General features: G+C 39.5%; 1 long non-coding RNA gene across 1 annotated transcript in view; it reads right to left on the minus strand.

Moving 5' to 3' along the window:
* The window catches only part of LOC119870255, a 34,508-nt gene extending 22,871 nt beyond the window's left edge, over positions 1-11,637 (minus strand). The window contains exon 1 of the long non-coding RNA XR_005355589.1: positions 11,251-11,637. This is a non-coding gene — a long non-coding RNA (uncharacterized LOC119870255). The remainder of the gene's footprint in view (positions 1-11,250) is intronic.
* Between the last annotated feature and the right edge of the window lie 3,828 nt (positions 11,638-15,465).

The following is a 15,465-nucleotide window of genomic DNA, read 5'->3' on the forward strand; positions in this document are numbered from 1 at the left end:
GAATAAAAATAAAAAGATATGTCTATAGAGCAGAAAGAGAGACATGCAAGAGAGTTACGATATTATTGAGTGGAATAAAATCAGTATGTAAAATATGGCCCTACTTTAATATAGAATGTCTACATTTTTAATTTAGATGCATATGTATGGATAACCAAAAGAGTCTGGAAGGTGAACAATTAAATGGACTTTGAATGGTGGGATTTGGGGTCATTTTCATTCTTATTTCTATTGGTATCTCTCAATTCTATAATTTTTATAAAAGAGCATGTATAACGTGTGCTACACACACATACACACACTGAAACTATCTGCACATTCTACAGAGCTGTAGCTTCCCAAACCTTTTCATAAAAAAGCCATCCTATCTACAATTTAAGATGTATTTATATTGAACACCAACACCTTACCATTCTGTTCATAAAGCACAAATCACCCTTAGGCCTGAGCTAAGAACTATGTGCATTTTGAGGCTCGGGGGGGTCGGGGTAAAAAGCATCCACCTAAGTGCTCCTGACCCTCTAGGTTCAGGAATTGGGGGACAGGGGAATTAGAACTATTTCATTTTGCTGGCAAAGGGGTCCTCAGTGCCCACACTTGCATGAGTAACAGGCCTGGTGAGCTGCCTGGACTGGGGTAGCACCTGAGGAGGCGTCTCAAGACGGGAGTATGGCGAGAGCACGGGCTGTGGCAGGGGTCTCTGGGGGCTTTTCGTGGACGGGAGCCCTCACGTGTGTCAGCCCAGAGCCTGGCGAGAAACAGAGGTGAGGGGGCCTGGCCTCCCAGTACGGGCTTGCAGCACTCGTCAGTGTCAACAGCCACCAGAGCCACAGGCACTGTGCTGTGTTCTGTAGCTCAGCATTTTGTGAGACACTTTACGTAGTATGAATGCAGTGGCATTTGTTAGGCTGGATTTGCCATCCCCCTCTACTCCCAGCCCAGAGAAGTAACCACAGGCGGTAGCAAAGGAGCCATTCCGGGAAGGGTGCTGGGCTGGCACTGTGTATTAGAATGCCACGGCCTGCTAGCTGATGGCCCAGACGGTGGAAACGAGAGGACACAAAAGCTCCTCTGCTTGCCATCTGCAACACGCCTTTACTGTTGATGAGCAGAATTCAGAGGACTTAAGAATTGCATACTTAACAGAAGCTCATCCAAACCTCTTTGGTCTGGATAATGGGCTGGAAATCAAGCTCTTGCTGAGAGTTTCTGGTTCAATCAAGTCAGAAAATAACTTGAATCTCAATTTTTTAAATACATACAGTTTTACAATATGATTGAAGCAGTCCTTTGGCCTTGAGTTTTTACCAGCTAACCCACATTTCTCCATTCCTCACCTACCATCCAAAAATGCACACAGGTCTGTTTTAGAAGATTTCATTGTTCCCAAGCTGTCAAGAGAGGAGCACTTGCCTAAAGTACTTGGTCCGTGAGAGGGTTTTACGAGAGGTAGCCTGACTTCACCCCAAGGAAATACTAGAGCATTTTTAAGTTGTCCCGATTGAATTCTTTAAAGTATGATAATGTTTTAGAAGCTACACATTGGGACATAATAATTCCTGAAAGCAAATCATATGAGTAATAGCACCTCTTGTAACTTTAGGTGACTTTTCTGTCCATCGAAAATACTAAATTATGTGAAAAGGCATCTTTTCCACTATGTGTAAAGGTAGGGGACAGGGATATAGAACAGAAAAGAAGGGCATACTAGTAATTTAAATAGTTTAAGTAATGGAGATTTCTGGAAATATCAGTAAATGGAATTATGCTCTTCAGGGGGTTGGCCTTACTTGGTACAACACTGTCTTTGGAGGTTTCTTGGATTACCTAGTGAAGCTCTGCAACTCCAGTTGGAGTCAGGAGCTCAGAACTCACAGACTTTTTTTTTTTTTTTAAGATTTTATTTATTTATTCATGAGAGACACAGAGAGAGGCAGAGACATAGGCAGAGGGAGAAGCAGGACACTGGGATCATGACTGAGCACCCAGGTGCCCTAGAAGTCATAGACTTTTTAAATCTCAGCATTTCCCATCTTTCCTGTTTGGATGTCTGAAGCAACTTTAATGGAAACTTCAGTTCCTCATGCATCCTAAAATGATAAAATTGCCTCTTGCTGCTAAGCTCTCTGAATGCTCATTAACTGCATGCACATTTACTCAGGCCAATACTATTCCACCTCCTATTGCTTTCTCTCTATTATTTTTTCTATTTTTAAAATTAGTATTTCCCTATAGGAAATACAGTGAGGTCTTCTCTTGCCCCGAGGTCAAATTCTTTAAGGCTGTTAGAACTGGCAGGGAGATCCTAGCCCTGAGCTAGTCCGACCTCTCCTTTCCACAGGTGAGGAAACTGGGGTCAGAGTAGTTCAAAGACTTGTCTACAGTCACAGAATGATTTTCTGCAAAATGAATAACAGTATGGATTGTGTAGCATGACAGGCCTCGGAGGTTACAAAGACTGCATATGCACCCCCGATCCATCCTTTGCCCTGTGGCCTGAGGCATAACCACGTAACCACAGACTCCACGTCATCCATCAGTGGGGACAATAAAATATATATTAAGGGTTGTTATGTGGACTAAATGGGAGCTAAAAGAATGTCTGCCCCAGGATAGACTTTCCATAACTGTCAATTTCTTTGCTTAAAAAAGACAAGACACCAGAAGAAGTCAAATATTTACGGGACTAAGATGGCCAGATTTCTCAAATGTATTTTAGGCCACAAGGTAGAACTTCTGTTCTTGACTGATTTCTGTAATTCCTATAATTTGTATCATTTCTTAAAACCCCATGTCTCCATAGGAACTCCCCAAGACCAAAATATTTCTACCAATCGCAGAACCCCGCATCCCTGTGCTTTCCTTTTGGAGCCTGCAAGGTGCTTTTCACCTCATATGGTGAGGGGGAGGGAACTTTCTTGACATTGGCCTGTATTACTCAGGATGTAGTTCAAGATCCAGGGGATGGACCTCCTGGTAAGATTCACTTAGTAATCATAGAAAATCAGGCTGAGCACTTGGCGTAGAATCAGGAAAATTAGGAGATGAATGGACCATTGTGAATATGAAACATAGTCTGCTTTTCAAAGTGCGAAGGAAGAAAAGAAAGATACAGGCAATTATCGCCCTGTAAACATCAGTTCCAGCTGTAATAATTGTGTGTGTGCGTGTGCGTGCGTGTGTGTGTGTGTGTGTGTGTGTGTGGTTAAGTAGCAGGAAGGTGATGATATCAGGAACAATAAGTGGCTTAGGCTTCAAAGAAACAAATCATGCCAGCACAATAGCTTTTTTTTTTTTTGACAGAGTTATGAATAGATGAAGGGGAAATGCAAGAGATGTAATATATCTTATGTTGGTAAAGATTTGATATGTCTCAGGAAATTTTATTTGCAAAATTAGCTACAAGATCACAAGGAAAGGTTCCTGATAAATTGCAGAGTATCTGGTTGTAGGAAGGTACAGAGATGGCTGTCGGGGATGGCCTTATTTAACGCTTTCATCATTAATTTGGAAGAGGGAGTGAATCTTTCTGTGTGTTCATCAAAATTGCAGGTTACACTAAATCAGGACATGGTGTGAACACTGATCTGCCAGAGACGACACAAAGAGGTCCCCAAAGAAGCAAAATTGGACTGAAGCAAGAGCCAACTGAGAAAAGCCGTGTGTTTAGGTCTGTTGTGATATACTTGTAGCGCGTAGAATGAGAACCTTGTAGCAAAGTGGAATTGCACAGATGTGGAGGAGAAGATGGACAATAGAAGGAATCTGTTCAACACACACTCGTGGTGACCCGCATTTGCTGGGGGGCCACTGAGTGTCAGTTCTGCATGTGGATTTTGCACTCAGTGAGCAGGTACTTGATGGAGGCTTGGGATATTGATAATCCAGGGATAGGAGAGGAACTTAAAATCTTGCATAATCTAACCACTACTCACCAAGTATAGTCTGACCTAGATTTGACTCCCTTGTCTTCTAGGATTTATAGATTTATCATTTATAATTCTATAGATTTACATATTATCTGTGGGTCAGTGGTCCACTTTGAGTTAAGTTTTGTAATAGATATGAAATATGGGTCAAGGTAAAATTGTTTTTGCACAGGGACATCCAGCATTGTTTCTCAAAAAGACTATCATTTCCTCTTGATAGTATCATTTCCTCTTGTACCTTTGTACAAAATCAGTTCTTACCTATGTGTGAGTCTGCTTCTGGAATCTTTCTTCTGTTGCACTCATCTATGTGTCTATCCTTTTGCCAATGACTCACCGTCTTAATTACCATAGCTTTCTAGTAATTCTTGAAATTCTAGTAATTCTTGAAATTGCCAGTCCTGCAACCTTGTTCTTCTTTATCCAAATTGTTTTGGTTATTCTTGGTGCTTTCTTCTTTCACATAAATATCATAAACAACTTAACAATATCAATAAAACATCCTCCTGGTATTTTCACTGGGATTTCTTTGATTCCCTTGACCAACATGGGGAGAATTGACATATTAGCTATACTGAGTCAATCCATGAACAGAGTATATCTCTCCATTTATTTAGATTTCTTTGATTTCTCTCATCAGTAGTTTTTTAAAGATATGGATCCTGAGGATCCCTGGGTGGCTCAGCAGTTGGGCGCCTGCCTTCAGCCCAGGGCATGATCCTGGAGTCCCAGGATCAAGTCCCACATCAGGCTCCGTGTATGGAGCCTGCTTCTTCCTCTGCCTGTGTCTCTACCTCTCTCTCTGTCTCTGTCTCTCATGAATAAATAAATAAAATATTTAAAAACAGAAAAAGATATGGATCCTGCACTTGGAACTAATTGTAAATGATATTGTTGTTTTTTAATTTCATATTCTAATTTGTATTATTTATGTATAAAAATGCAGTTGTTTTTGCATATTAACCATGGATCTTGTGGCCTTGCTGAAATGACCTCTTGGTTCTAGGACCTCTTTGTAGATTCTTTGGAATTTCATAATAGGCGATTTTATCATCTGTGACAGAATTTTATCTCTTCTTTTTCAATCCGTATGCCTTTATTTCTTATTACCTTATGGCCCTGACTGGGACTTCTAGAAAAATGTTAAATGAGAGTGGTAAGAGAAGAAATTCCTGCATGTTCCCCACCATAGGAGGAAAGCAATCAGTCTCCATATATAATAATGTTAGCTGTGGGCTCCCAGTAAATGCCTTTTATCTTAAGAGAGTTCCTCTCTATTCCTAGATTCCTGAGAGGTCTTAATCATGGATGGATGGATGGATGGATGTTGGATCTGGCCAAGAAAATTCTGCATTCATTTTGAGAATCAAATTATGATTTTTTTTTGTTTTATATACTCTGTCATCTCTTGGAGAAGCTAAAAGTGAAAATGCGAATTTATCCTGTACCACAGTTCTTAATTTTATATAAATCTAAGTTTTTGTCAGATAGCATATTCCTTTGCCTGAAGACCTTTTAAAAACATTTCCTGCAGGGCACATATGATGAAAATAAATATAATGTTTTTATTTCTCTGGTAAATTCTTTATTCTTCCTTCATTTTTAGAAGATATTTTTTTACAGGGGTAAAATTCTGAATTTGACAGTTTCTTTTTTTCCTTTTGGTGCTATTGTCCTTTCACTGTCTTTTGGATTGTATAACTTCTGACAAGAAGTCTATTGTAATTCTTATCTTTGTCTATCTCTATGATATTTTTTTTCTCTAGTTGCCTTTAAGATTTCTTCCCCCACCTCCCTTGGTTTTGAGCACCTTGAATATGATGCTGGTAGAGAGCGTGTGTAGGTGTTTAGGATTTCTTTTGCTTAGTCTTCTTGGATTTTCTTAAATTTGTGATTTGATACTTGTCATTAATTTTGGAAAACTTTCAGCCACTATTTCTTTTCTCTTTTCCTCTCTTCTCTTGCTGGGATTCTAAGTATACCTATGCTAGATCTTTGTTGTTCCCCAGCTCTTAGATGCTCTGTTCTATTTGTTTACTTAGCAGTAGTTTTACTCTTTGTGTTTTAGGTTTTTTTAATTCATGTTGACATGTCTTGAGGTTCACTGATTCTTCCTTCAGCTGTGTTGAGTCTACTGATGAGGCTCTTGAAGGTGATACTGAAAGCTGTCACTATACTTTTTCCACTTAAGCATTTTTATGTGACTTCTGTGTATAGTTTTCATTTCTTTGCTGAAATTACCCATCTTATCCTGCATACTGTCCTCCCATCTTATTAGAGTCTTTAAGATATTAATCATAGTTATATTGAATTCCTTGTCCAAAAGTTCCAACATCTTTGTCCTATCTGAGTTTGGCTCTGTTGTTTGCTTTGTCTCTTTGCAGTGTGCTGTTTTCCGTATTTTTTTTAACCTGCTTCATAACTTCTTGTTGAGAGCTGGACATCTTGTATGGAACAGTAGAGACTGAGAGAAGTAATCTTATGTTAAAAATGGGCCTAATTTTCTTATACTAGTCCTTTACTCTGCAGTTTTAAATGAATCCAATAAGGATGCGAGTTGTGTTTAGGGTTTATTGTTGCTGTGGCTACCCACAGTGCACCACATGCTTCAAATGCCTCTAGTGATGACATGTGTGTAGGACGGGAGCTGGTTCATCATGGGGTTTTTCTCAATGGCTGCCTTACCCTTAGCATTAGGTCATCCATTTTTGCTGCACCTCAGAGATAGTCTCTTTCCACACTATTGCAATTATCCCTGCAGAAGCCACTGTCACTTGACATATGTTAGCTTGGTGATTTGACAGGGACTTCTAATGTTCAGATAATATGTCAGACTTGCATAGTCACCGTGCCCCTAAATCTCATGGGTTTTCACTTCTTTCTGAGTCCTTCTGCCTCTTCCTTGAGTTTAGAAGATTCAGTTTTTCTATTTTTTTCTCCAGCTGCAGTGGGTTTTCACCAGTAGCAAAGAGCGACCATGTCTGCTGTCCATCTTCCTAAAATATAAAATTTATGTTCCATAGGGGAGGTAGGGGAAGGATTGGGGAGAAGGGGGTCCTCCCTTTCCCACAGCCCTGCCGTGGACTACTGCAAGCGTGCACTTCAAAGGATGCTTTCTTAAGACCCTCACCATTATTTTCTTGTGAGCACTTGGGGAGGTTAATAGAAAAGTTTACAAGTGGGTAAAAATCTAAAGCCCTTGGCAGTCCTGTTTTCTGTGCATTACTCACCCATATTTAGACTTTGCTTACATATGCTCAGTCTTCACTGGTTTGTTAACTTTAGCTAAGCTCTTCTTACTGGTGTCCAGATGCATGTATCCCAGGTAAGAAAATGTTCTCACCTCTTCTCTGTAAGCACCTGTCATTCCCTACCTCTCTGACAGGGTAAATAGAAGATATGGATTTGCTGTTTATCTGTTTGTGTGCATGTATATAGTTGCTGTGTTTGCTGCTGTTACTATTTTTGTAAGAATGAGCATGATACTCTTTCCAGCTTTCTGCATCCCCAGATGGAGCAGAAAGTGTCTGTTTGCTTTTGATGAGACAACTAGAAATCTGCCCTTCTGTCCACCCATGCATCTACCCTTCCTTGTGGCAGTGTTTTTAGGGATTTGGAATTGAAGGTCCTAATGGAAAACTGAAAAATGCACTCCCTCCTATATTTTTCTACCTCCTATACTTATTTGAATTGTTTGATATTTGCTATAGAATCCATTTTGGATATTTTTTCATTATTCTCCTTATCAAGTCAATAAAATCTTCAGAAATTCTCTTGTGTTGAGAGAGCACATGAATTACGTTATTACAAATTTATTTGCCCTTGATAACACTTCACAGAAGCTTTTCTAAACCACATTTCCCATTTCCTATTTCAAAAGTATAAAGCCAACAGGCTATTCCATTATTTCAAAAAATAAAAGAAATCATTCAATTAGTAGTGTGTCAGATGAAAGGGGCACTTTGAATTGTGGCATCATTCTGAACATATGAAAAGCAAAGTCTGCACCTGTCATAACTATGGGATGAGGCATGAATATTCTATACATTTCTGATTAATCAAAATCCATGCAAAAATATCAGTCAGATCAGAAGAGTCAGAACTGATTAAACCACGTTTAGCTTATCTGTATTGTCCTGGTATCACACAGATTAGAATAGAAGCCAATGTGATAGTGAGAGAACAAAAGACTTGTCAACCTGACACTATTTTAAACACAGAAACAAATGGAATCTTGCAAACCAATTCTGATTAACTAAACCTGACTCTACCTTGAAAAACATAATAATACTTTTATGATTTTAATATGGTTATCAGCACATCCTTTCTATTCTAAGATATCTAGACACATAATCTTCAGGTATTGGGAAATAACATCTTCAATTTGAGAATAACATGGTCTGCAGTATGCCAGCCACATACAGGAAACTACAGGGCAAACTTGTCTCTGGTGTGATTAAAAGCTCACTTGAAAGGACCTCTTTGCATGTGGAACTTTTCTGGGCAAAGGATAGAGAGCTTCTTTGTCTTCAAAGAGCTTCAAAGGATATACAGAAAAAAGCATGTGCAAACTGGAGAATCAGATGTGTGAGGTAAGGAAAGTATTAACATTTTATGCTCAGCTGATGTCTAGTATCTCAGGCCTCTCCTCCTTGGCTTCTTCCCCCAAATAAAATCTGTCCAGATAGAAAGGCCCGGAACAAAGCCCCACCAGAGGGAACTCTCATTGCTATTGTGCTGGACAGGCTGAGGACTTTGGAATAGCTGGGTGGCCATGGCTGGTGATGGAGGATGAAGAGGTGGACCATAATTGTGGGGACAGCCGCTGGGGACAATTTTCCCTGTCTGGCCTAAGACGACCTTGCAGTGGGCAGATGTAGCCATGGGTCTCCTAAGTGCCTAGAATGCATTTTGCAAACAACTTATTTATCATGCCTTTTACTGTCATATTACTCACCTGAAGATTAAACCTTATGCTCTCTGAGAAAGCAGGAAAGAAAGTTGAACAGACTCAAGCTTACTCCTTCAGCTTGTCCTCTCCATTCTTCCTCTCCTGAAAATCAACCTCATTGGGACCCTACAGCCCATTTCTTGGACTCGGCAGCCTCCCTCTAGTGATACACATCAGCATTTCTGATAGAAGCACCTGCTGGTCCTGCCACCCTGGTTGGCAGAGGGTGAGGTGGTGAGCTCTTTCAATAGGGCTGTGTGCCTTTAAAAAAAAAAAAACAAAAAAACCTCTATCTCTGCCAAAAGCCATAAATGGTTTCAAAAAAGGCACTTTTCTCTTTTGTTTTTAAAAAGAAGAAAGCTTTGGAGGGAGGGGGAAAGAACATAAATTTTAAAATCCACAATTTGTTCCATTCAAAACCAATTAGCGATCAGAACAACAATGGGCTTTTTCTGGGCTTCCACAACATAAATACCACAATAGCTCTTCCAAAAACAAGTCAAGTTGAAATATTCTCACCTGACATCCCTCTTTTGTTTTTTTGTTGACGCAACCCTCCCCTTTCTTGGTTCACTTTTCTTAAAATCCACAAACTTCATTCATCGGCAAGCAACAGAAAGAAGCATGACTTATAACATTTACAAAGGCAGGGCTGAAGCTTCTCATTTAAAGCTTATTGACCATTCATGGAAACACTCCTCTATTTGACTTGCAGTGAAATTCCACTTTGACAAACCCACTGGAAGACATTTTTTCCCTCACTTTGTTCATTGAGATGAAACTTATATAACATAAAATTAACCATTTTAAAATGAACAATTCTGTAGCATTTGCTATATTCAATGTTGTGCAAGCACCATCTCTATCTAGTTTCAGAATCTTGGAAGAACTTTATTTAAAAAAAAAGCTAAGACATTTTAGGGGTGCCTGGATGATGCAGTCAGTTAAGTGTTCAACTCTTGGTTTCAGCTCAAGTCACGATCTCAAGGTCATGAGATCAAGCCCTGCATTGGGCTCCATGCACAGAATGGAGTCTGCTTGAGTCTCTCTCTCTCTCTCTCTCTCTCTCTCTCTCTCCCCCTGATTCTCCTCAACATGCATTCATGATCACTCTTTCTCTCCCTCTTAAATAAATAAATACTCTTTTTTAAAAACTAAGACATGTTGGAGTCAAACTTCCCTCAAATTCTCTAAATAAGAGATCCCTTTTTGTAAAGAGCTTCTCTAAATCTAGTCCATCCTAGGCACTCACAACCCTGATATTCTAACCAGATGAAAAGATGTTTTAATAATTTGTTCCTATAACATTAATCAAATCTGCTCCAGTACATATTCTAGACTTTGTGTTGTATTCTAAGGGTAAAAATCCCCTGGCAGTCTATGAATGGGTAGTAATGAAACTTCTACTAATCAAATGATCAATAATTTTTAATGTTAAAACTTTTTTCATGTATTACTTTTTAAAATTGTCTCATGTAGAGAAAAGGTAATCCTCTTGCACTATTGGTGGGAATACAAAATGGTACAGCCACTCTGGGAAAGAGTGTGGAGTTTCCTCAAAAAGTTGAAAATAGAGCTGCCCTACAATCCAGCGATTGTGCTACTAGGTATTTACCCAAAGGACACAAAAATAATGATTTGAAGGGATACATGATGCTGATGTTTATAGCAGCTTTATCAATCATAGCCAAATTATGGAAGGAGCCCAAATGTCCATTGACGGATGAATCGATAAAGAAGATGTGTGTGTGTGTGTGTGTGTGTATTTATGTATTTATGTATACAAACACACAATGGAATATTATTCAGCTATAGAAAAAGAATGAAATATTTCCATTTGCAATGATGTAGATGAAGCTAGAGAGTATTATGCTAAGTGAAATAAGTCAGAGAAAGACAAATACCGTATGATCTCACCTGTATGTGGAATTTAAGAAAAAACGAATATGGGGAAGGGAAGGAAAAATAATATATAAACAGAGAGGGAGGCAAACCATAAGAGACTCAACTCAAGGAAACAAACTGAGAGTTGCTGGAAGGGAGGGGGTGGAGGGATGGGCTAAATGGGTGATAGGGATTAAGGAGGACAGTGATGTGATGAGCACTGGGTGTTGTATGTAAATGATGAATCACTAAATCCTACTCCTGAAGCCAATATTATATAGTATGTTAACTAACTGAAATTTAAATGAAAACTTGAAGAAGATTAAAATTGGCTGACTAATTAGGCAGGGATGTTTTAAGGTAAGAAATCTAAATGATGCCAGGAAAACTGGAGGCAGGTGGGGAGAGAGAGAGAGAGAGAGAGAGACAAAGTGGGGGGGGGGGGGCGACAATTTTGACACAAGGAATGGGTTTGAAATTCTGTACCTTATGCCGCTGGAAATAACAATGAAATAGGATGGGCGAATATCAAATGTATGTGCCAGGACTGAGAAAGCGTGGAACTTGAGTGACACCACGAACGTAAAGTAGAATCCAAGTGTTGTGTCTTCTATGGAAAGGTTGCAGTGCTATAGTAAGAAATGCCATTTGTTCAGTGAGTAGAGAGATGTGCTCCAGAGACCACCCGTTCTGTTCCACACAGAAGTTCAGTGTTAGTCTGTGTTTCCTATTAGCTGTTGCAGGTGCTGCTGGTGTCCTACCCAGCGTCTTGCTTTGCCTTCTCCCCCCCCAACAGGTATCCCCCAGGTTTCCACATACCAGGAGACTAGGGGGGAGGGTGATGCCCACTACAGTTCCCAGGAGTGAGCCTGACTGAATAAGAATCATCCTATTCCTACAGATCAGAGATCATGACCCCTTCCTATGAAGGGCCAGGCTTTGTGACCACACAGTTCCTGTGGCAACCCCTCAAACCAGTCTGGTGAGAGCATAGCACAAATGACAGATAAATGCATGAGTGTGGCCCAATTCCAAGAAAACTGTGTTTGTGAACATTAAAATTTTAATTTCATATAATGTTCATATCATGAAATATTCTCCTTTTGATTTTTTCCAACCGCATTAAAACCATTCTTTAGCTAGCAGGCTATACAAAAACAGACAATGGGTTGAATCTGGCCCATGGGCTGCATACAGTCTGTCAACACTTGCTCTAGGGACCAGTGTGGTAATGTTCTATAAGTTGGCTACCTGTGACTTTAAGTACTCAAAATGTGCCTGGTGTGATTGAGGAATCAAATTTTTAATTCTATTTAATTTTAACTAAGTTAGATGTAAACAATCACCTTGGCTAGTATAATAAGGAATCCACACTGTGACATTTCTGACAGATTTTAGGCCTCACCCCTCTTCCTTGCCGTTGTGCCTGCATCTATATAAACAGATAAGAAAGCCTAGGTGCTCCCTCCTTTAGAACCAGTGAGAGGTTCAAACTGTGCAAGCGCCTGCCCACACCCAGGAACTCTGCCATTGGCCCCATCTCTGACTACACTAAAAAATCATGCCAGCCCCATTTTCCCTGCTCTCTTGAGTCATCTTAAACCTGCTTGAGAGGCCTGCCCTGGTCTCCTGAGAGATCTGAATTATGTGAATTATCAAACTTTTCATATCCTCCTGGTGTGTATATGGCTTCATCAGCTTTGACATCCAAACCAAATTTGGGGCAAGTGTTCAATTGCCTCTCTGGTTGTCCATACAGTGAATCATCATCATACTGGACAACACAGCTCATAGAATACCAGTTTGTTCACTGATAGGTAGGTGACTCTGTCTGGAGTTAGACTGCTGAGAAAACAATGAGAAGTCAGCTAGGGATGTCTGGGAAATTTTAATTTTTTGGAAACAAACTTCTGTCTTTGACTCAATGTGAACATGGAATTCTATAACCCATTTGCTGGGGCATTGTTTTACCTACAAGGGGATCCAGCCTTAGAGAATGAAATTGATCCTGTGTTGGGATAGTGGTCTTTAATGACAAGATTGAACTGCTGGATCAGCCCCTTCCTGAAGGTGCCACTTCCTCTCAATCTTCCGGGGGTGGGATTCCTAAATCAGATGTCTGTTAGTCTGAAATAGTCTAACATATATAATTGATTCTAAGAAGCATACTCCCCCAAGCCCATTTTAAAATCTCTTAGTCTTTAGCACAACATAGTTTATTGGTAGAATCTTTTTTCTTCTTTGAAATACATAAAATAATGTTGTAACTTAAGATAGTGGAGTCTTAGACCTGACTTTGGGATTTCTTTCTTTCTACTTCTGATTGTTTAATGTTTTATGTAAGATTTTGTTCTAGGATAATCCTTTCTTTAAGGTGGACATACGTCTTCAGTATTATAAAGCTGCATTTTCAGGTTAGCATATCTTTAGAGCATGCGTAGTTGAACCTTAGTACCAGAGTGAGATTTTATTACCTGAAGAACACATTCTCTTTTGTGAACTAAAGGCAATATGCAAAATATCATCCCAGAGTGGAGAGGTCATTTGGGAATATCGACCACATTAAAACATATTGCTAACAGGCTAACATACTCTAGCACTATTCAGGCACTGAATGAACTGGCCTTGGATAAAATGAAAAAGAGGGCATCTGCTTAATTGTATGCTTGATGCAGTCAATTGTCCCCGACTACTGGTGAGCAATCTTAACCATGAATTACATTTCTGCTATATTCAATTTTTAACATTCTTTTTGTTTTATTGCTAAAATTCAGCATAATGCAAGCATATTATTATGGGTTTTAAGTCAAGAACCACCAGGCATTACCATTAATTCAAATAGACTGAAATCCAAAATAAACACCCATTTTTAAGAGCCCAAACTCCCAATCACATTGAATTCTTTTATTATAAAAAGGACCTTCTTGCAAGTGTTCCCTCTACTCCACCCCCAAAACTCTCTAGAAATGAGAATAAGAAACTAATGAAAAATAAAGTCCTATTTTGTAACTTCAAAAAGATAAAAATACCTAGAAAAGTATGTGACCTATTTGCAGAGTACTACAAAAGTTTGAGTCGTATAAAAGCAGTCTTGAATAAATAGATTAATAAAATGGTTTTCCTGTGGAAAAGTAATGTCAATCTTACACAAAATACTTAATAGATTTATGAAATCCTCATTAACATCCAAGATAAATGGAGAGAAGGGAATATGATAAAGTAATTTTAAAGATGAAGAGCAAAAATAACCAAGAATATATTGAAAGTAAAGACTAATGAAAGACAATTTGCCTTACCAGTTAATGCAACTTCAGTAATTAAAGCAGTGTGCTAATGACAAAAGAATTGGCAGACAGATCAATGTAATGGATTTGATAGCCCAGAAATCGACCCCAGTATAGATGCGAACTTAGTATATATTAAAGGTGGCATCACAAATCAGTGAGAAAAGGAATCATTATTGAATAATGGTGCTGGGACAGATGGTTAACTATTTGGAAAAACAAAGTTAAATTACCACTCTGAAATAAATTGCAGTGGGTGACCTTTGACCTATCAAATGCTGGAGGTAAATATAGAATAAGAAGTATTCTTTCAGCATAAGTGAATCAGATGAAATCACAAGGTAAGAATAAATCATAACAGAGAATGAAGCATATGTGCCTATTGGCTCTCTTGTCCCCAGTGCCCATGGACTAGGTAAGAAAGAAGAGTTTGAAAGAATCAAATCCTACATAAAACAAACAAATAATGTAAGTACCATTATCAGAAGTTAACAAAGCTCTGGAAGGTAGAAAGTAGAGAAGCTAGACTCCAAAGCAATAAAGGAAAAAGGTCCTCTACAGGTAAGAACTGTCTTGCCCCATAAAGCCCTAAGTCAGGCATTCTCAAAGGGTGGTTCCTGGAGCAGCACCGCAGCATCTCCTGGGAACTTATTAAAAATGCAAGTTCCTCAGGTGCCTGGGTGGCTCAGTCAGTTAGGCGTATGCCTCAGCTTGGGTGATGATCCCAGGGTCCTGTGATTAAGCCCCCTGTCGGGCTCTCTGCTTGACAAGGAGCTTGCTTCTCTCTCTCCCTCTGCCTGCAGCTCCCCCTATTTGTGCTCTCTCACTCTCTCTCTGTCAAATAAATAAATAAAATCTTTTTTAAAAAATGTAAATTCTTAAATCTCAGTGCAGACCTAAAGAATTTGAAATTTGGGGAGCAGGTCCCAACCATCGGGATTTTAATAAGCCCTCCAGATAATTCTGACACACATAGCATTCAAGAACTCATGTCTAGGAAAACTCTATGCTCATGGTCAACTATGTATGCTGAGGGGACAATCAGCATGTATTTAAATAAAAGTCTGCATTCCTAGCAGCTGGGCCAGTAGAACCCCATCTCTACTACCCGTAATATTTAGGACAACTTTCTGTGTAGGAAAGGTGCCTAATATCAGTGCTGGAGCTGGAGGGAAAAGGGAGGCAGAGATTGAGAATTTCATACCCCCTCAATGCTAGCAGAGAGCAGAGGAAGAGATTTTTCTCCCTAGAATGATTTATATACAACATGGCTCTCTGAAATGGTGGTTCTGCCAAGGGAGTCTCTAGGAGTTGCCTTGGAGCTGAGGAAACAGGCATGCGCCCCAGACAAGTTACTGCCACCAGGTAGAAACTGAACCTCCCCATCTGAAAGTCAAAATATCCCTCTTGCGGTCTG

The sequence above is a fragment of the Canis lupus genome, chromosome 2 (assembly GCF_011100685.1).
Source record: "Canis lupus familiaris isolate Mischka breed German Shepherd chromosome 2, alternate assembly UU_Cfam_GSD_1.0, whole genome shotgun sequence".
In the NCBI taxonomy this organism is placed as follows: Eukaryota; Metazoa; Chordata; class Mammalia; order Carnivora; family Canidae; genus Canis; species Canis lupus.